The sequence below is a fragment of the Lichenostomus cassidix genome, chromosome 4 (genome assembly GCF_008360975.1).
Source record: "Lichenostomus cassidix isolate B80296 chromosome 4, HeHo_3.0, whole genome shotgun sequence".
Classification (NCBI taxonomy): Eukaryota; Metazoa; Chordata; class Aves; order Passeriformes; family Meliphagidae; genus Lichenostomus; species Lichenostomus cassidix.
The window spans coordinates 44289376-44311099 of record NC_139484.1 but is presented as its reverse complement, the minus strand read 5'-3'; the positions used below and the strand labels follow the sequence as shown (position 1 = coordinate 44311099).

At 39.2% G+C, this 21724-nt stretch overlaps 1 protein-coding gene across 13 annotated transcripts in view; it reads right to left on the bottom strand.

Annotated features, from left to right (window-relative positions):
* The window catches only part of CLOCK (clock circadian regulator), a 68443-nt gene extending 48125 nt beyond the window's left edge, over positions 1-20318 (bottom strand). For 3 of the 13 annotated variants that reach the window (XM_085058926.1, XM_085058938.1, XM_085058934.1), the window contains exons 1-3: positions 20131-20317; positions 10002-10103; positions 7827-7913 (exon numbers count right to left, since the gene is read on the bottom strand). The gene's annotated coding sequence lies outside the window, so the exon portion shown is untranslated. Of the gene's footprint in view, positions 1-7826; positions 7914-10001; positions 10104-20130 lie in introns of all 13 variants that reach the window. The other 10 variants (XM_085058939.1, XM_085058928.1, XM_085058929.1 and 7 more) reach the window with 10 other exon arrangements.
* Positions 20319-21724: the final 1406 nt, after the last annotated feature.

The window sequence follows — 21724 nt, the reverse complement described above, 5'->3', positions numbered from 1 at the left end:
TTTAAGGGACATCAAATTATTTTATATCCTCAACTTACTCCTTTAAGATACAATTATCTAGCACATCCAGAAACATCTTTCCGCTTTTCTCAATTATGCCACATGAAAAAGTGATAGAGGAGTTAGAGGGAAAGTGGCATAACATGCCAGACAACTCAACAAAATGAACTCAAGGGATTTTTGTGGATAGTTTTGTTTTGCTGGGGGTGTTTTGTTTGTTTTGTTTTGCACTTTTTCCTTTTGTTGGCTGGTTTTCTTTAAATAGGAGACAGACTTATTCCTAACTCGTGGTCAGGGTATTCACCTAGAATATGGGAGAAATAAGACTTAAACACTTCATCTGAATCCAACCACAGATAAAGAATTACCACATGAAAGATGGCAAGAACAATGCACACTCAGACCACACAGGTAACTACATGGCTACAGAGACCAGGCACTTCACATCCTAACAGCTACTTCTGTAAGCACTTTTATTATCTCCTTGATCAAGCCAAAAGTCTTTATAATCTTAGCCTTTGATCATTACTCTGACCACTCATCTTCACAGCCACATTAAATTCCCTCTCTTCAGCTAGCATAAGTAAGTCATCAGTCAACACAGCCCAAAACCGGTCCAGCCCAAAACTAATCCAAAGGTTTCATTCAGCTAAATCAACTACATTTGTTTCACCATATGACTGCTCAAAGGCTGCGCTGGCACAGGGGAAGGGGAAGCAGCGAATCACCAGGTTAGACATCTTTTGGCAACAGTGCCATTTCATGCTGACCTACACCATATGTTAAATTACAACCAGAGAACAAAATTAGGAAAAATGAGATTCAAATTTGTGTTCAAAGAAATGAGCATTGTAGCTACTACTTGAGAAGCCTGCTTCATATTTAAATGAAACATCTTTACTCTCCCATGCACTCCTGCATCTTATTTGGCAATCCATGACAAATGAAACTTCTGAGCAGAATGCGGCTTATTTTTATATACTGATCCACACTCAGGGATCAGCTTCTGGATATGAAAACAAACCCAGAACTCAGCCTCAGAGTCAATGGGAATCTCAAGCAAAATGTAAAAATATATATCTGACATGTTGCTTAGTTATCAGCCTACCTATCACATAGCATGTTAAACAGCATCAACCTGGATGGTTTTAGGATGATCCTTGGTACAGATACTCATACAAGGATATTCCTCTAAATTAATAATATGAAACTAAGAAAATTTGATGAATGATTTATAACAACAGCAGCAATTTGTAACCCTTAAAAATGTATAGGTATACCAAATGGACATAATTTTTAAAAAATTACAACATTTGCTAACAGCAACGTCCAAAAACATGTGACGGGTGTTTCAGAAAGCTAGTATTTAATCTGAAACTTAATTATCTGTATGATGTAGAAATGCATACATGTAAGTAAAACACTTTTAAAAATATTTAGTGATAGTCATCACTTCATTTTTTACAAGTTGATTGCACAATCAATGATTTGTGCAGCTGTGGAAGTGCTTCTGATGCCTACATTTCCCAGCATGGGTGACTCATGCACCGCTAAATTATTCTGTAAAGCTTTTGTCAAGAGTGGACTGTTTGCCTGCCTGAAGAATGGAGTAGGCAGTGCACTTCACTGGAAAGCACGTTCAAAAAGAAAAAAGTGAGACTTCACATTTCCATAAAATGAGAGAGCTGGAAAATTTTAAGCTACAACACTGAAGCGCAGTCCAAGTCAAAGTCCAAGTCAAAAATTATCAAACAAGCAGCTCCTACTCCCTACCTCCACCCACCACTTTCCCCAGAACTCCTGCACATCATTTTGGAGACCAGAAAGTGGTAACAAAAGGAAAATGAGTGAGGTAGCTGAAAAAAGAACGAAACAAAACAAGGGAAGTACTAGGGCATGGTAATTTCATTGTATTTCTACTATAATCTCAGAGGAGGTTTGGGACCACTTGATGAAATAGAATAGCCACAAGTCTACTTGTGAATAGATGAAATTATGTTGCCATGCCACTCTCCATCATATTTGAAAAGCCACAGCAGTCAGAGGAAAACCCTGGTGGCTGGAAAAACAGAAACATCAGTCCTATTTTTAAAAATAGGGAGAAAGGAAGATCCAGGGAATCGCAGACCAATGAGCCTCACCTCTGTGTCTGGGAAGATCATGGAAGCAATTTTAAGGCACATACAACACAAGGTGGTGATCAGAGACAGCCAGCACAGCTTTACTAAGGGCAAATCATGCCTGAACAATCTGGTGGCCTTCTATGATGGCGCAACAGCAGCACGTGACAAGGTTAAGACCAACCAATGCCATCTAACTAGACTTCTGTCAGGCTTTTGACATGGTCCCACACATCCTTTTCTCCAAACTGGAGAGACAAGGATTTGAATGGTGGACTATAGGAGAGAAAATGAACTGGATGGATGGACACAGCCAGGGAGTTGTGGTCAATGACTATGTCTACATGAAGGCCAGTGACAACAGGTGACTACATCTAGCTCTGGGATCTTTAACACAAGAAAGACATGGAGGCCATGAAGATGATCAGAAGACTGGAGCACCTCTCCTATGAAGACAGCCTGAGAGAACTGGGGTTCTTCAGCCTGAAACAGAGAAGGCTCCACAGAGAGCTCACTGCAGCCTCACAGTACTTGAAGGGGATTTATAAAAAAGTGGGAGAGCAACTTTTTACATGAGCAGATAATTACAGAACAAGGAGGAAGAGCATAAAACTAAACGAGTAAAGATTTAGATCAGATGTTAGGAAGAAATTCTTTATTCAGAAGGTGCTAAGGCACTGGAGCAGGTGCCCCAAAGAAGTTGTGGATGCCCCATCCCTGGAAGTGTTCAAGGCCAGGCTGGATGTGACCCTGAGCAATCTGATCTAAGGAATGACATTCCCTATGGGAGAGAGGGATTGGAACTGGATGATCTTTAAGGTCTCTTCCAAACCAAGCCTATGATTCTATCCAAAAAATACGTGCCAAAATACACTTCTGTATCAGCATGCTCACTGTTATATTCATACAGATAACAAGCTTTAACAAAAGTGAAGAACTTAATTTTCTGGAATTCTACTGTCTGTCAGATCCTTCAGTTTATCTCTCAATACAACTACCTGTTATTGAAAAAACAAGTTTATAGTGTAAATAAAAATTCAACACTACACTTACAAAATTCCAAACCTTAATTTCACTAAAGAAGACACTAGTGCTACTCTTTTGGCAGAGCTTTCAACAGAAGAGTCCAGGCATTACTGGAATTACAGTGATTGCAAGATCTGAGATAGAGGACAAGTACTTCATATTACAAAGGCAAGAAGTGCCTTAACAGGGAAAAGAATAAAGAAAAAAAATACATCAAAAAACCCAGAAGAGTTTACCAATTTATACCGAGAGGAAATACCTCAACTGCTGTCTCCGCTAAAGAATGAATAAAACTAAGACAAAACAAGTTTATTTTTCTTGTCCCTAGAAACTTTCGGCAAAGCACTTTGTAACCACCTTGGGTATAGATGCTAAGTATCCTTCTCAAAGCCACCCTGCTACAAGCAACAATCCAAAGGAAATGGAATCAGCCAGCATTTAGTAAGTCATTGGACTTTTTCAGGTGGGAAAGATGGTATATTATTGTAACAAAAGAGATAGTGCTGCATGAACTACGCAAAACCAGCAATGTAGCAATAGAAAAAATGCATAAAATAAACTTCTAATTTAATTTTACTGTAATAATTCTGCATGTATTCTTATAAGGAAAGAATATCCTTACTTAATTCAAACATAAGAGTACTGAACACAACTGAATTTCAGAATGTCCAGGAAACAAAGCTCAAAGAAATATTATAGTTTGAAGTAACACTGAAACATTTAACTTTTTTTAGCATTCTGTGTTTCTAAAACATTATCAATTGATGTAAATAACGAATTTTCTCACTTCATTCTCCTAAGCAGTAGCAGCATGCACTCCTCCTTTAAAACTTTCAGAGCTTGTGCCAAGCGAGTCCAGAAAACCTACAGAAATCACCTTCTGAGGGTCACCAGAGAAACAGCAAAAGACAAACAACAAATTCCTTGTTCCCACATATCAGTAGCATCTTCAAAATCTTGGGTCCAGTCAATTTAACTGTAAATTAAGTTGACTAATTATGATGACAATATTACTCTTCAGGCACTGGGAATTTGTACAATTAAGGCTTTCAGTCCTTGCAGACTAATTCAATGTTCACAGCAAAAGTATCATGTATCTCACATTCTTTCAAATATTTTAATATCATGATATTGACTGAAAGACAAAATGTAACAGGAAATTCTACACCAAGCTGTTTTAAAATTTGCTGCTACAATATTTAAGATAAGAATTTTCAAGATTAGATAAAGGGGGAGAAAAGGTCATGAATTCAGCTCCTCTTTGTATTTTTGGAAATTCAAATTCTGTCCTGATACCCCATATAAACCTAAACCCTACAAAGTTTCAAATGAGTCCACAAAACTATTTCTGTGAGAACTATTAGTCCTTTTTACCATCCACGATGGTCAACACAAAATCATATCAACTACTTAGGACCACACTTGCATGACTTTAAATTCTCTTCCTCAGTTTTTTAATTTTTGTCTTTCACAATCCTCAAGATTTTCTTTCACAGAATGATCAGACCACATTATTTGTATGTACCAAGACACATGTCGCTGGGTGATTATTTCTCATCCCTCAGTCTTCTCTGCACTCTTGAGATCTCAACATTAAGGAAAGTGCCCTGTCTGATCACCTAGGAGCCACTCTGGCAGTCATTCCCACCATCAGAGACTTTCTCTGCTGGGACAGAGCCCCCTTCACAGTGCGTGCTTCTACTCCTCACAGACTCTTTTCCCACTTTATTAACAGAATCTGACCCAGATAATCTAGTACTTATGTCCCTAAAAACAACTCTAAGAAATATTCATAAAAGCATTACAGCTATTTCAATTTACAATTAATATATCAGGTTTTATTACAATCATGTTTTATTTAATTTTCTTCTGCCCACCACACTGTGAGAATGGTTTCAAAGACCTAGGATCTTGCTAGTGGGCCTATCAAACTCTGGTATTGAGGAATGGGACACCAAAAGCTATCAATATTCACACTAAATCCTGAAACTACCATGAATTATATGTCCAGGCCATATGTTAACAGGCTAATGAAAATGGCTGTAATGCATTTAAGCACACATTAAAGCTTAAAACAGTTACTTATACCAAACACATTTAAAAATTCACAAATAGAGTACTTCAACAAAACAGTGCAATATTCTTAAGGCAAGATTATTTAAAATAACGAGGAGTCTTCTTAACTTACTGGTTTACAGCTCTCACATTTTGACTCAGTATTTTTCTTCATTTTAAATTGAGGCTTGTATCTCAATTTTTAACAAATTAAATAATACTGCAAATAACTTTATTGTTTTTTCTTAAAGCCAGTGTTTTTTTCCAAACAGCTCCAAAATGCTGCTGCTACTTGTGCTGCTACCTTAACAGTTTTGGGTGGATTTCAATGATTTAATTCAAAAGCTGTAGGTTTAAATGTCCCTATTTACAGAAATCTTAATTGAAACTTGGACATTTTCTGGAAAAAGTGCTGAAATCCAAGGTCTAGATTCTGCAAAGACCTAATAAACATGAAACATAACTCTGAGTTTACTCCCTATCATTGGCTTACATATGTGAGATATTATACTACTGTTAAGCATGAAAAATTCTTGGGACTGTCGGAACTTAAAATTACACACAGCAGATGGAGAGTATTTTTACAACTCTTATTTCAAGATAAAATGACTTAACACCAGCAACTAAATATTACTTAGAATTTCAAAACCTTAACAACTGAGGCATTCATTCCAGGCAAAATAAAAAAGGTCTGTCATGATTCATGACAGCTCAAGGCACAAAAAAGGGTAATACCAGCAAAAACCTGTGAAGATCATCTCTCTCTCATGCTCTTACTTAGTGATTGCCATAAAACACTGGCCTTGGGGTTTTTTCAATGCAAGTGAGCAGCTCAAGCAAAACATATAGGGTGGGAAGCATATAAATTTTAAAATTCTATACAAAAGTTAAAAAATGAAAAAAATCAGAAGGCTCCTCTGTTTAACAATTTAAAAATATAAGCATGGGAAAAAACAAACTAATTGATAAGAATTGAAAAGGCAGTTACGATTTAGTGATCTGAATAACTGTTGTTTACAGTATTTATATGTTTCATTAATGGTTTATATTCACAAAATTGAAAAAAAATGTTCTTGGCACTTTGAAATTTCTCAATACTAGCACCTAAACTCATGGCTGGATTTGTAGCATAGATACATATCTTAGAGGTTCACTGCCCTCATCTACTGACCTATAACCAAAGTGAACAATTTTGGCTCTGTCCCCATTAGAAAGAAATCTGAAACCACACAAATGGATCAGTAGATCAAAGCAGCTGGTGCTGACACTCCTATGCTAGCTGTTCAAGAGGGTTTATTTTGGACTAGGTTTCATCTGGTCTCCAGAAGCAAACATCACTATCACATGGACCATTCAAATTTTTCCAGGAATTTCATGATTGCTTCAGAACTGTATGTCCCCAGTAGAGACAGAAAAGCACTCTGCACATGCAGCAGAAGTCACAGACTAGTTTTCTGAGAAAGAAATGTAGTTCAAACACTGAGCAAGTAAGTGGTAAAGGGAGACAACACAGAGATTTTCTTCAAAGCAGTTTTAATCATCCAAATCACAACTGTAATGCATATACCAGACTTATACCCTGCCTTTTCCAATCAGACTAATCAACACAAATGTCATGTCACAAAACCGAATACTTCATGGCACTGAAAGACGCTAGAAAAATTCTGTAAGTTTTTCTTTGTAATACCTCACAATTAAAAAAAAACATAATAAATGAAAATCTACTGGGTTCCACAAAAAAACTATTTCCCCTACACCAAAATTCAGCAGAAGACAAAAATCTAGATATCCCTATTCCTTAGGCTTCATTTCTCTTTTCTTTGCTTATTTACTTCATCTTTTATGTCCTGTTTTCTCATCTTAAGTATTTGACGTCTCCTCTTGTTTCTACCTTATTTCTTTCAGCCTTTCTCTCATTTATTTATTCACCTCCTCCTATTACCTATACTATTAAATACAGTAAGAGAAAATGAAATAGTCTTGCATTTCTGAACTTTCAGACAGTATTTTTCTTCCCTGGAGATTCAGATAGCCTGAGACAGGTTTGTAAGCACTACTACTGTGACTTAACGTGACCTAACTCAAACATAACTTAAAATGGGTGAAGATGATCACTTGTTTACTTCAGTGGTTCAAACCGATCTCTAATCCTGTGCTAAGCAACTATGTGAATCGAGAAAAATCAGATTAATGACACAGCAATATTAGTCTACTCTAAGACAGAAATTAGCCTGGTTCTAAACATCATCTCAGAGAACAGCCACAGAAATACAGAAATACTAAGTGAATTGCTAATATTATTGCTAATAAATATAGAAATACTAAGGGAATTACTAATCAAGCATTTTATGGAAGAACTTCATTAAAGAAACATTGGATAAAATGTATTTTGTGTATGCCCAGCTTTTTACATTAGGTGTAAAGCCAGGAATATATTGCTTAATCTTTGCCCTTTTTTTTCTTCCTGAGCTATGTTATTTGTTTATACAATAATTAAATCTTCTAGATTTTAGGTTAAATGCCAGAGTTTCTTCTAGAACTGTAAGTTACAAAAAGGATTTTTTTTTCTTTTCACATACAAATAACTCATTACTTGCTTAGAATAACCAAAATATTCAGACTCACCTAGTTGCACTGATGTTCAGTATGCAAGATCCAAATAAATTTCCAGAAGATTTTGCAAATGAAAGAATGGGCTCCTCTCTACATTTGCTAAATTTAGACAAAAACAAAAAACAAAAAAACAAACAAAAAAAAATCAGATCTCCTTAGACCAATTCCTAAAGAAAAATTGTCTTTTAAGAAAAACAACACTATACAACCTTTTACACGTACATAATCTGCAAATTTTAAGTATACTGCCTTCCCATTTCAGAAGAAATACGGTCTTTATGGTCTAAAAATGTTACTTGAAAAGTTACACCAAAGATGCCCTACATGCAGAGGTTTTCAGGACGCTCAAAAGGAAGTACTTAATAACTTTTAACCACATACAGCCCGCATTGATCAAAATTATCAATTTTATTATGATCTGTTGTGAACACAAGAGTAGCAATAAAGAAAAAGCAAAGAATAGAGCAAAGCTGAATGAAAAAACGGACAACAGTTATAGAAATACATAGCTGAAGCAGAACTTGAAGGACCAAAACAGTAGATGGGTGATAGGGTTAAAGAAAATCACTAAGAGTACAGAAGAAAATCTTCTTACTCAGTGTTTGTACCTGACTGTACAATGGAATGCAGCAGATTAGACCCGTTTACTTCTCATAGTCTAGCTAGAACATGCTCAGTAGCTCTGTCTGGTTATGACTAAAAGGATTTGGAACATATCTACCTCATCTGATTTGGACAGATGAAATGGATTTAGGAAATTCATTGAACCATTACAAAACCTATTTTCAGAAATCTATCATGCTGCCAAATATAAGAGTTTGGGATAGCACAAAAAAATAGGCTGCTACTGCAGTGTAACAATTTGTTTCTCCTAAAACCTTGCATGCTTGCTCCAGCATAAGCAGGTGCTTTTTTTTTCCAGTGGCAGGATTTTCATTGCATTTTGCATCACCAAAACAGTATGTTCTTCCCTCTCAACTCATTCTCAGACAGAAGCTGATGTCTGGTAGAATTTTAGGTGAAGGAGACATCTAACTCAGAGATTTAAGTCTTACTAAATTATAAGCACCTAAACCAGGGTTCTGAAATAGAAAGTGTCAAGCATCATTAACTACAAGCACTGCTACCTGTAATTCCATTCATGACCAAACTTCATGCATGACCAAACACCTCCAATGCATTATAAGACATGAGGAATACAGGAAGGCTTTCTGCCAGCAAGGCAAAATAATCCCATTTCAGCAACACTGACACCATATCTGATCTACATCAATTGATCAGTTTCTTGGGGTTCTTTTTTGACTCAGTATAAAAGTATATGTTTTGACCCACTCAAAAAAACAACAGAACATCCGAAAAATAATACCTATTTAGAAAGATAAAGCATAAAAACACATACATTAAATCTACAGAGGGCCATGATCCTCATGATACATTGTATCAAACCCCCTTTGTTGCTCTTAAGATGAACCATATACACTCTACCCTGCTGTTGTGCGCTTCCCTTAGTGTGACACACAAAGCAATTGGTAACCTTACTGCAACATAAGACATGGACAAATCTTGCACAGATGAAAATCTGCACCTCCTGGCCCATCCTCAGCTGGACAGTACATAGCGTCCACTCAAGGAAGTGGGGAGATGCAACCTCTTTCATAAATAATGTGACGTGAACAGAGATATTGGTACTTGAACCCATTAAGATGCACTCTTCTGCTACAACCTTACACAAATGGGGTATTAAGGCCATCTCAACCTTAACAAGAGCATCTAAAAAACAAACAAACAAACAAACAAAAAACCCAAAAAACCCCACTCAGAAAAACAGCGAGCATGGCATATGCTCATTCACTGCAACATATCCCTGGGAGAATATTCCTTTAGTCTCCAGAAACCACAGGGCCACGTTAGCACACTTCATTGCTGGGGACTGCCTTCATAAGGTCTGGTTTTTTTCTTCCTTCTAGTTTCCAAGGCAGCTCAGGTACAGTTCAGTTGTTTCATTCCATGCTCCAGTGTACAGGATAAAAGCTTATAAAAAGCTTATTTGAAGTTTGTTCTTGCCCACACACATCATTAATTTGAATCTCAAATTGAAGTGGAATGTCTACCTTGCCTAAGGTTGGAAAAGAGATGTTTCTGTGTAACGCATTACTGTTCTAGTAGCAATAAAATCTACATACTTACTTAAATTACCTAGAAATACATTGTGCCTTGTAGAGTGGGTGGGTAGCATTAGTAGTCCAAATGTGATGTCATCTGAGTAAAAGTCTTCTTTGGCACAGTCTTCTGAAAAACAACAGAAAACCCCGCAGGTCTATAAAAATTAATCTGTTCAAAACAAATTTCAGAGGTAAGCCCTTGATTATTTCTGGTTTCTCTCCTGACATTTCATTTTATATGCATCCCTAAATTGTCCACAATTTCAATTTCCAATTCCTCTATTCATTATAATGAAGTAAATATTCATGAAGGAGAACTTCAGCATTGCATACCACCTTTTACATAGCTCTGTCTGAAATCCAAACCTGCAAGACAAATGCAATAGCCCAATGGCAACATGAAATTTACAGCTGTGATGATGTCTATGAAACATTAATATTACAATTATTGTGTTACAACTGCTTTGGATTGTATTATGACCTTGCAGAACATCAGTGATATACTATGCAAACTTGTGGAAAGAAAAAGCATCAATAAAATCTTAACCATGTGTACTATGGCTCTAACAGGACATGTGGACTACTTCAGGACACAGCTAGAAACTCTCAGAGAATGTGGCACGCAACAGCAAAACAAAGACTCAAACTCCCCTCACTGATAAAAAAACAATTTCAGTTAGCTGTGCTGATCAAAAGCTAATAATACAATAGAGATTTCTATACACAAATACACTACTTATTCAACAAGGAAACAGCTCCCCTCCTACTACAGATCACAAATTCTGTATTCCTCCATACAGTGCTGTGTTCTAAATACACATGCACCAGCATGGTTACATCATCACACCAATGACCATCTGCTGGAAAATCTACTGCTAGTTACCACTATTGGTATTTTCTATTCAGCATTCCCATGTGGCAAAGCATATCCTTTAAGGCATACATGAATCTATTCCATTCCATTGTATGCAAGGATAGGCGGATTTCCTTTGACCTAAAATAACCAAAACAAAGTAAGTTCTAAAGCCCTGTTCTTTACCACCTTGTCTCCCAGTACACCTAACATAGAAAGAAGCTGTCAACCTGGGGAAGAAGAATGCCAAATGCTGGAGCAAGATCTACTGCCAAGCCTAATGGGATAAGAAATGCAGATCATTATCATCTACGTATCTATTTTTCTATGTAGTAAAATGAAGCATTCTAAAGTTAGAAATCAATGTTTTGAATCAAATACTGGCATATAGATAAGAAATGGCAAACTATATTCTACAGGACATGAAGTCTAGGTGCATTTTTAAAAAATCTATCCCAGTTTATGAAAGATTATTTTCCATTTCCTATGTTGGCAACACAAAAATTAACATAACTTAATCTAAATCAACCATAAATTAATTTGTCAATATAAAGGCAGTCCAAATTTAACTAAAATTATTTGGAAAGGCCATTTCAGTTATTTTAGTGAAAAAAGTTTGTGATCCTTTTGACTTAGATAAAGTGGTAGTATGTCAATCACCCTTGACAGTAAAAACTTCTATAGTCCTACCTTCAACTGTACTGAAATTCATACAAAGTCATCCAGCCTGTAGAAAAACTGTGTGTAATAAAAGGTAGTGACTGAGCAAATTTTCAGGCACAGCTGCCTGTTGTTTTGCCACTCACTTGAACTTACTTTTAAAGTGACAGCTGAACGTCTTAAAGGGTTGAAAAAATAAATTTTAGTATCAAACTTTGTGTCCTAACCTCCCTGCCACTGATTGAAACAGCATATTCTCAAATTCTTTTCCTGTCTCATTTTTTTTTCTTCCAAAGAGCTAAACCCACCAACATAATTTGTAAGTTTCTACAGATCTTTTTCCTAAACCTTCTAGTTTTCCTAAACCTTCTAGCCCCATTTCCTAAACCTTCTAGTTACTCTTTCTCTTGATTCCAAGTACCTTGCTGATTTTACTATGCTTTACAGATCCTGAAAAACATTGAACATTTAATTCACTTACTATGACTCGCTTATTAATTTAAATCCTTGTCCCCGTTTCTGAGGTCATTCTCCTCATTTTCTATGTCAGTGAAATTCAGATCACAAGCTTCTCAAGGCTGAAACTCTATCTTATCTATGAAACATAATGAAAAGCTTTAGGGCAGTACAAAACATTTAGACAAAGCTTCTGAGCTGGAAAAAATGGCTATATATATAAAGAAAAGTACAACATTTTAACAACAATAATATTTCCAGAAAAATATATGTAAAATTGCTAAGATGTTAGAGAACTATCAGTAGAACAACCATACTAGCTCTAAACTGCAGATCTCAAACACACAACTGCTAGTAGTAGCTTGATTACATATAATGGATGTTGCTGCTGTGGATGGCAAGAAAACTTTATTAAATCACATTACTACACTAAAACTGACAGGAAAGTGTGTGTGTGTGTATGTGTGTGTGAAAGAGAGAATCTGCATTCCTATTCTGACAGTTCTTAGAAGATGTGATTCATGCTGCTACTTGCTTTTCTACTCACAGCAGAGGAAAATCCAGCTTCCTTCAGAGTATTTGTTGTTACTATGAAAACTACTTTAAAATAAACACAAGTCAAAATCACCTATTTTACAGTCCACCATGATATATTAAAAATGAACTCTTTTAATACTTGAAATTAATAAATTAAAATTGGTGAAGATTATATTGGTTACTGAAGGCTTGAGAAGTATATTTCATATTTTACAGCAGAGAATTCTCTAGAAATGAAAGCAGCATAAGCTAATAAAATTTACTTCACTTTTACCATTATTAAGTTTTTGAGAAGTTTTTTCTAAACCAATCAGCAGGACACCCTACATTTTCCTACTGAGACTTGATAAAAATCTTCAAGTTGAACATAATGAGGTAGATTTCAATCTGCTGTTTATCATGATAAATAGGTAATGCAAATATAGGCCAGACAGGAAAGAAGACGAGAAATGCCATTCTAGACCTAAGTTCAACTCCTGCTTTTCAACTAATAACTACATGTTACAAGACAGAGGAATGGGCTTACTGGAAATCAGATTTGGGAAATACTGTCTTTTCTTCTTATGCTGATAGAAAATTACTTTTTTATTTATTATTTTGCTATAATGTCACACTACAACATTGTTGGTCCCCATTCCTCTCCAAAACAGCCCTATGTTCTTCCTGTCTCAAGCCCTGCTGACACATACAACTCCTCCTATCCAACACAGACCCAGTGCGTGCTGAAAAAAGAGGTCAGTACCAAAATCCCATTGCATTATCTCTCTCTCAAGAGAGGGCAGTGACACATTTCTCTCTACCCAGCTTGCCCATTTTCCCAAAACCTGTGGTAATGTTAGTCTGTGATTTCCATTCCTCCTACAAATGTGGCTGCAATTGGTCAACGATTTCAAAAGCTACTGGTGAACATGTAAGGAAAGAATGAGAGAAAACAAGGAAAATGCATAAATCTCATTTTCTTAGGAAATCAGGCTTTAAAAATGGCAACTCCCTACGGCTTTTAATCAAGGAAAATTTCCTAGTTGTTTACTGAGCCAAGGGAAATAAGCAGATTTGGGCAAAATACTTTCTGATTTATCTTTTTACAACTTCACACTTAGGTTTCAAATAAAGCTTTGGGGGAGTAAGCACTGGGAAAGTTACCATATGCAACAAGATAGGTATTTTCTCTGAATGTATCTTGAGGCTTTTGGATGACTGATGAAGATCCAAGCCTTTAGCATTTCTCTAATAAGAATAATCTGAAAAACTACATACCTTCTACCATAGCACACCAGCAGGAGTTTACCCTCTCTGTATTCAAAACCATCTTCTCAACAGCAACCACCAAACTCCTGGAATGTTATTCTTCCAGGGTGCATGTCAGTAATAGCCAAAACTCAACAGGCAGTCCCTGACACTGCATTTAACATACAGTGAAATAGCTACCGAACACTTCAAATGCCCTTAAATGCCAGAAGCTATTATTTACTATGTCATTAAAAACTGTATTCAAATGTAAAAATGGAGACTTTTATTTGTAACAGCAGCATAATTCTCAGAATTCGAAATATGAAATTAGCCATATTAATGTATTTTGTAGTATCTTTTTTATTAGGCAGCTTGGTATCTCATACTATCATTAAGATAATAATTTAAGATGTAAAAATATGTATTTCCTCAGTGTTTCTAATGTATGTTAGGAAATTCACACATTAACCCCCAACAAGAGCCACTTCTTACAGTCCAGCCTGGCTCCTCTATGTTCACCAATACGTGCCCCAATGAATAAAGTGCTGAAACTTTCTGGAGATCTACCAATTCAGCAGACAGTGACATCCTTTTGGGATGTGGGATCATTCTTCTGCAAGCAGTGGAGATACACTCACCAACTTGTGGAGCTGCAAGCTAAAAACTATTGCTGATGAGGTTGTTAGCAATACTATTCCCTACTACAAAGCACTTCAAATTCTGACATCATGCTGGATGATCAGCCCATTCCCAGATATTCCTCCTTTTCTAGGTGTCCCACAGCAAGACCACTACCAAGCAATGAAGTTAGTAAGTTAAGTTCTGCTGCCTGCTGCAGCCTGCTCTGGCTGTAATAGGCTGCACAACCCCAAAGCATAGTCTAAACCAGGGCACAAAAAGGGGATTCCACACAAAAGGATCTACAATTGTTAAGCACCAAGGCCAGGGAGAAATGCATCACTCGGCAAGACTTTTGAAAAAGTTAATAGATGTGAACTACAAAAGTAACCAGTGAACACAGTATTTTGCCTTCAACTGTTTCTGAAGGTCTAGGACAATAGGTATGGTTAGTTCTTACAATCCTGGTCCCTGTCCTTGTCAAACACATAGCTAAGCTCTTCCCATCAAAGCAGGAGTAATATATTCCTTTAACATGCCAGCAAGGGGAAAAAGATGTGTTCTCATTTTGTCCAGCAGCACAGGGTTACAGCAGAGTAACCTGGAACACAGAAACTGGAAAGCCAATCTCTACTCTGCTAAACGGAGCTCAAACCACAACCTCTCAGCAGACTCTGCAACGCACTGGGAAGATGGATCAACTTTTAACTTCTCCTTTCAGTGGCAATATTCAGAATATGGAAGCAAAAATAAGAAGTAACACTTTGCTGTACAGAGCAGCAGCAGCAGCCCTGTGCATGCCTCTCTGCGGAGAAGGGCAGCCAACAAGAGACACACAAGTCACCGTTTCAAGTTCACAATGGCATTTAAAATTTTAAATGGAAGAAAAGACAAAACAGATTTTGGAACACAGGCCACAATACAGGTACTCACCTCTTTTTCTCCAAGAAAATAATTGGCCTAGTGTATCTCTTTAGCCCAATTAGACTAATCATCTCATCTGCAAGGAAAAGTGAGGTTCTAGGCTTTGGAGTTTTGTTGGTTTGTTGTTTATTTTGCATATTTCTTTTTTCTAAAGGAGATATGAACAAAACCTCTTCCTCCTCACTCCTTTGTGCTTCTGAACAAAAGGGAGAGTCACCACAGAGTTTTGGTCCAAGTCCAATTCCACAGGTGTGCCTGAGGTGTGGTTTGAACATGCCTTTGAACAAGTGAAGGCCTAATTTACAGATTGCCTAATTTATGAATAGTAAACAGATTTAGATGCCAAGATGCTCAGTTGTGATAAGATTCTGGAAGATGTGAATAAGAACAAATCTTCAATGTATTTGGAAAACTTTACTATTGAAAACCTAGAAACCTCTACCATGGCTACAATTTTTATTTGGGGCTGGACACACAAAATCCATCTAAATCAGTTTTGATTCCACTGTATCATTTTATGGATTTGGTCATATAGCAAAATAACACACATCAAAAACCATCTCAGATACCTACAAACATCCTTTTTAATGGAACTCTAAAAGGACCTCTATAAAAGAATGATTTCACATATATTTATTTTTAAAATCCACTTTAATTGGATCTATCTTACTCCAAGAAATGTTTTCTTCTGTTTTAACAAAAGTATAAGAGTCTAAACGCTATTTATCTTGTGGTACCAGGTGTCATTTTGGGTAAAATGGTATTAGCTTCAAAACTGAAGCCTTCTAACATACTCTGAGATTATCGAACACACAGTTTTAAGGACAAAGCATTGAAGTAGAAACTTTTATGCCTAATTTGGCTACATTTTTATCATGAATATGAGAAACAGCCATAGTATCTACTAAGCTTCAAAAACATCACACTCTAAATATAAGTCATTATCAGTCTTGAATCTCATATGCATAACTAATTTTTAGGAATCTATACCTAATAAAATATTAATACTACTAATGATGATTTTATAATATACTCAGCAATGTTTCTCACAACATCAGTACAGAATAAGGGAACTAATTAACTGACTTTAATGGCAAAATGTAACAACTGGAAAGAATCCAAAGGGTGCAGCTCTAAACTGCTGAAAGAATCTGTGAAGCTTTGTTGCTTCCACATAATATTAAATATAAGAAAACCACAGAGCACCAAAACTTTTTATGTATATGATTATATAGTCTAAAAGCAGCTATAATGAAGAATTTATAATACACACAAAAAGTATGGTAAGAGAACATTAGGACTATAAAATTAAACACTCAGGTGTGAGGTATGCCGAAATTAAAGTGGCTTTTACATGACAAAGGAATTTTGTGGCAGCAATAGGGATAGAGAATTCAATCCTTCAGGGCAGCACACAGCTGCATCAACCCTGAGTCTCCTTTCTCCTTTGTGATTTTGCACTTCACATCTTTTAACTCCTACAACAAATAAACAGTGTAATGTCTGACAAAGAATTTCAAATTATTACAGACTCCCATTAACTGAGTTAACAAAATAACCAACTGCACTTATAAGTTCCCTTCCCCAGATGGATCATCCACAGAAGCGAATGAGGTACCTTCCTAACGGCACACTTGTTTGTGTCCGAGTTACACAGAGACACTGGAATCTTTCATTCCAGATTCTGGTACGGGACTTAAAATGTGCTTCCAACACATCTTTTTATTCTGAAGACTACTAAATCGAAAATAATAATACCAATACTACTAACAATAATTCAGTATTAGTTTAAGATGACAGAAACAGTTGAATGTTTTGGCCGCTATCTGTACTCTCACACTATTTTTCTCCTCTATAGATAAAGCTACTGTAAAACAGCTTCTGTTCTCCCAAAAGTCTGGTGACTCTCCTGGTCTTGTGCCACCCCTTCAGTGGTGAACCAGTTCATTAACACTGAAAGATTAAAAATACTTTGCAAAGTAAACAAACAGAAAGTAAAAATGGCAGGAACAACTACTACTGACTGCTATGCAACTACCTACTAATATCACCAATCCTCAGAAACATTTCTACATCTGCTTTCTCATTTGGCCTCTACAGTTTCCAGCATTCATATGGAAGCTAGTACTTTAAAAAGACTGAAACACTAAAATGAACTTTACTTCAGAGATCTACCAAAGTCCTTCCCTCAAGAAAAATTAACTCATTACAATGTAATAAAAAGGCACCTTAGCTGTAATTCCACTTCTTCTGAATTATATTTCATACTTTGTATTAAAAATCGTATTAGGGTACTAATTTTCTACTCTCAGAACTATCCAGAGTCTTCTTCTATGAAACTAAGCTGAAGCCATGAGACATTGACAGCAAATTATATGTATCTCCTGAAGGAAAGCAGAGCTAAAAAAGAAGCTGCTTTCAAATGAGGAAATTACCTAGTGAAGAAAACTGCCATTTTGATTCATAACTATTTTCAACACAAGTTTATTGGTTTTTAATAAAAAAAATCACAACTTTTTAAGTCGATAAAAACATTTCATATAAAGATCACGTGGAGAAAGTTGGGGGCAATACCTCCACTACTAGTTTGTATTTTCAACTTTCTGCAGAAATGTAAAATACAGGAAAAAAAAAGGCAAAAGCTTAAAGCTCTTAAAAGCAGCAAGTTATTTTCCAAGACCAATCAAACCATGAAGAGTCATGACTTCTGTGAAATCTTTACTAAAAAGTTAATTAACCAACACTACAAATTAAATTTAAAGTAATTACCACTCCATTTTTAAATTGCTTAGTACAAAGAGACTAAAGTTAGCTACAGCAGAGGTTTTGGGGTCCTTAGAAGTGCATTACCAATGAAAACACTCTGCTTTCTTCGCAGTCATTTATTTTGCCCAAATGTGTTAAACTTTTTCAAGTAAGAACATGAAGCGGAAGAAATAAAAAACAAGACATGGCTGAATGGCACCTTAAACTATTAAATATCAACCCGGAAGTTTGGGGTTTTTTTCCCTGTTTGAATTGTTTGTTAAGAAGCAGTAACCCTTGCCTTACCAACAAAGTTCTCAGACAAGTTCCCATATTCAACAAAAAAAAACCTAAACCAAATATATAATGTCAGGTAATCTGAAAGCAGAGTCTGTAACAAGTTTGAGGAAGTATCTTAAGTGGATACATATGAAAATTAATAGTTTAATTAAAAAATAATTAAAAAGCAGAGTTATTTGTCAAGTAGAATCCCTCTATTTCAACAATCAAATGCTGTCTAATTTCAAATAACAGGCCCAAATGCCACAGATATTTATAATAAAAGTCTATATTATGTCTGTAAAACTAAATATTATTAAACAACTGAAACCACTCATACTGAACTTTGCTAGGACTACCACAGTTGAGGTGTATTTCTCAAGTACTTTTTCACCAGCGTATTTGTTAAAACAATCCTCTTACCTCCTGACACACCTGTTACCCAGGGAAATTATATACGTTAACTATAACCACATTAAAAAGAAAAAAAAAAAAACCAAGGTAGTTAATTTTAACCTGGATCATTTCCTCGAGCTAGTTACAGGACACAATTCCATGAACCGTTGTGCTGGTGCAGCTGGAGCAAGGAAGTGGCAGGCCAGGTCAAGTCAACAGTGCCACCAAAAGCACTACTTGCCAACTGAAGTCATTTATGAAAAAATACTTACTTTAGGATTAAAACAATCTGGATCTATGATCAGCCACTCGTCCTCTACATGCCATTGCATATTCCAGCCAAAACCATACTTGACTTTCCCTGTGCCTCTTGGTAGGTCAACTCTTACCAAGACATGAAACTGACGGCCTTACAAAAATCGCACCGCAAATATGTTTGATTAGCTCACAAGCACTCTTCCTCGTGACGGAAAAAAAAAAAAAAAAAACATTTCCAATTTATACTGAGGCCTAAAGTAGCTGGAACTTGAAAGTGAAACCAACCAGAAATCCTGATCCACCTTAACCCAAACACAAAATTGAAGCACCACGGATTTCCAGTGCCTCGCTGGTCATATTTCACACCTGCACGCACGGAGTATTTGACCCACTGACTTTAAGGCCGCAGTAACTCGAGAAAGGACCGGGGGATACTGAGAATCCCTAAGGTTCTACAAGCGTGAACACGCCGCAGTTATCTAAATAAAGTTATCAGAACCAAAAAAAAAAAAAAGAGGGGAGGGGGAAAGCCTACAGAGTGCATACGCAAGCCCGCAGCTCCAGCCCACCTGCCGCAGGGCGAGCGCCGGGCACGCTCTCGCCGCCGCCCGGAGCCCGAGGCCCCGCAGAGCTGTCCCGCCGCGGGGAGGGCCCGGGGCCGAGCGGGCACCGACCGCCGCCCGCCCGCCGTGTAAACAGGCGCGCTCCGCGGGGCCCGCGGAAACCACCCCCGCGCGAGGGGCGGCGGGCCGGGTGGGTCTCCCCGGCGTCCGCGGGACGAGCCGCCCCACCGAGCGGCGGCGGACGGGCCGCGCGGGGAGGTGCCGCCCGCAGCTCCGCTCGGCCCGGCCCGGCCCGGCCCGGGGGATGCCAGGGAGTCCCGCGCCCGCCCTGCCCGGTTCGCGGGCGCGGGGCCAGGCGGGCAGCGCTCCCGACGCGCCCGGGAGTTGTGACAGGAGCAAAGTGGGTCACCGGGCCTAGCGGGTGCCCCGCGAGCGCCCCCCGCCCCCGGCCGCGGCCGTGCCCGCCCAAGGGCAGCTGCCGCGCTCCCGCCCCGCCGGGTCGCGGCGGGAGACCCGCCGGCGCTGTCAAACTTCCACCGCTCCCCTCCGCGCCGTCCCCCCGCCTTCCCCTCGCCGCCGCGCACCGGGCCCCGGCGGGTTCGCCCGCACCGCCCCGTGCCGCGCTCGCCGCTCACCTGGCCCCGCGCTGCCGCCGCCCGCCCGCGTTGTCCCGGCGAGCGCCGCTCCCCGCGCGCAGCCCCGCGCCCGCCGCCCGCCGGCACTGACTGACTGAACCTCCTCCTCCTCCTGCTCCTCCGGCGGCGGCACCAGCAGCACCCGGGCCCGGGAGTCCCCCCGCCAACACTGCGCCTGCGCCGCGAGCCCCCACCGCCGCCGGCCGCCGCGGCGCCTCGCGCCACCGCGCGTGCGCCGGCGCGCACTGCAACCCGCGGCACCCCGGGGCCGCCGCCGCCGTCGCCGCGCGTGCGCAGGTATGGCGCACCGGGGAGGTGATCCCCGCTCGGCGCGCGCGCTTCACCACGCGTGCGCGGGGAGTGCGCGTGCTGCGCAGGCGCGGCGGGCGCGCGCCTCCCTGACCTCGGCTCACCTCGCCTCACCTCACCCCGCGGCCGGAGCAAATGGCGGCGGCGCGGGGCCGGGGGGTGCCGGGCGGGCACCGTGCTGCGGGCGGGCACCGGGCTGCGGGCGGGCACCGGGCTGCGGGCGGGCACCGGGCTGCGGGCGGGCAGCGTGCTGCGGGCGGGCACCGGGCTGCGGGCGCAGAGTCTCCCGCCGACCCCGCGGCAGGGGCTCCGTTGAACGGAGACGCTTCTTCCCCGGCGCGGTGAACCCGGCACGGAACGCGGTCACACACGCTTTCTCAGAGCAGAACGAGCGGCATCCCGAGTTAGTTAGGAACCTGTCCCGGCGAGAGTCCGTAGTTTCTTCTTTCCTGTGCGTAAACCGGTGAAACTTCCAGAGCAGCAGAAAACAGATACGTCTGTCTCAGCCCTTTTGTGTGTACGAGGCTTTTAATACCATTCTATAAACATGCAGCAACTGTTTAATATAAACCTGTTATGTCTGCAGAACATTGCGGCAACTGTTTTCCGTAAATTAAAACGCTTAGCGGTAATATTGTGTAAGTAATCCCAGTTTTTTCTCTCAGTTACAAGGATTTTATTTTTCAGTTGCTACCTGAATACCTGTATGTAAGAGTGTAATTACAAAAGTGTATGTATAGACGTTTAATTCGTTTTTGTGTCTAGAATGAAATAAAGAACTTGACTGCAAATTGTCATGGGTTTTCCTTGCCGGGTTTCTTTTCGGGTAGTTCAGTTCCCCCATTTGATCCACAATCGTGACCAAAGTCTTCTGCAAAGGTACTGTAGGACCAGAATCTCCTTTACCAGGGATGCTCCTGAAGAGCTGACCATGAGCTTTTCCACTGGAATAATTCTAAAAAGCATTAGTAAAAGCACTTTTGTTACTGATTCATAATACTCTAATTCTAGGTTTCAGTTAAGGAAAATGTGACATAAGGAAAACCAATAATATTACTCATACAAAGGATAACGCTCTTATGATGAAATGGCATACCAATAATAGGATACAGCAGGAATGGAACATCCAGGAGAAAATGACAGAATATTTTCAACAAGAATGCATATGGCAAAGAAACCAGGAGGCTAAAAATAACGTCAGGCTCTATCTGTCAAATTTACCAAAAGATCTTTAGTAACCAGTGGTAATTCTTCAGAAAAATTAGCGATGCTGTACTATCTCGTC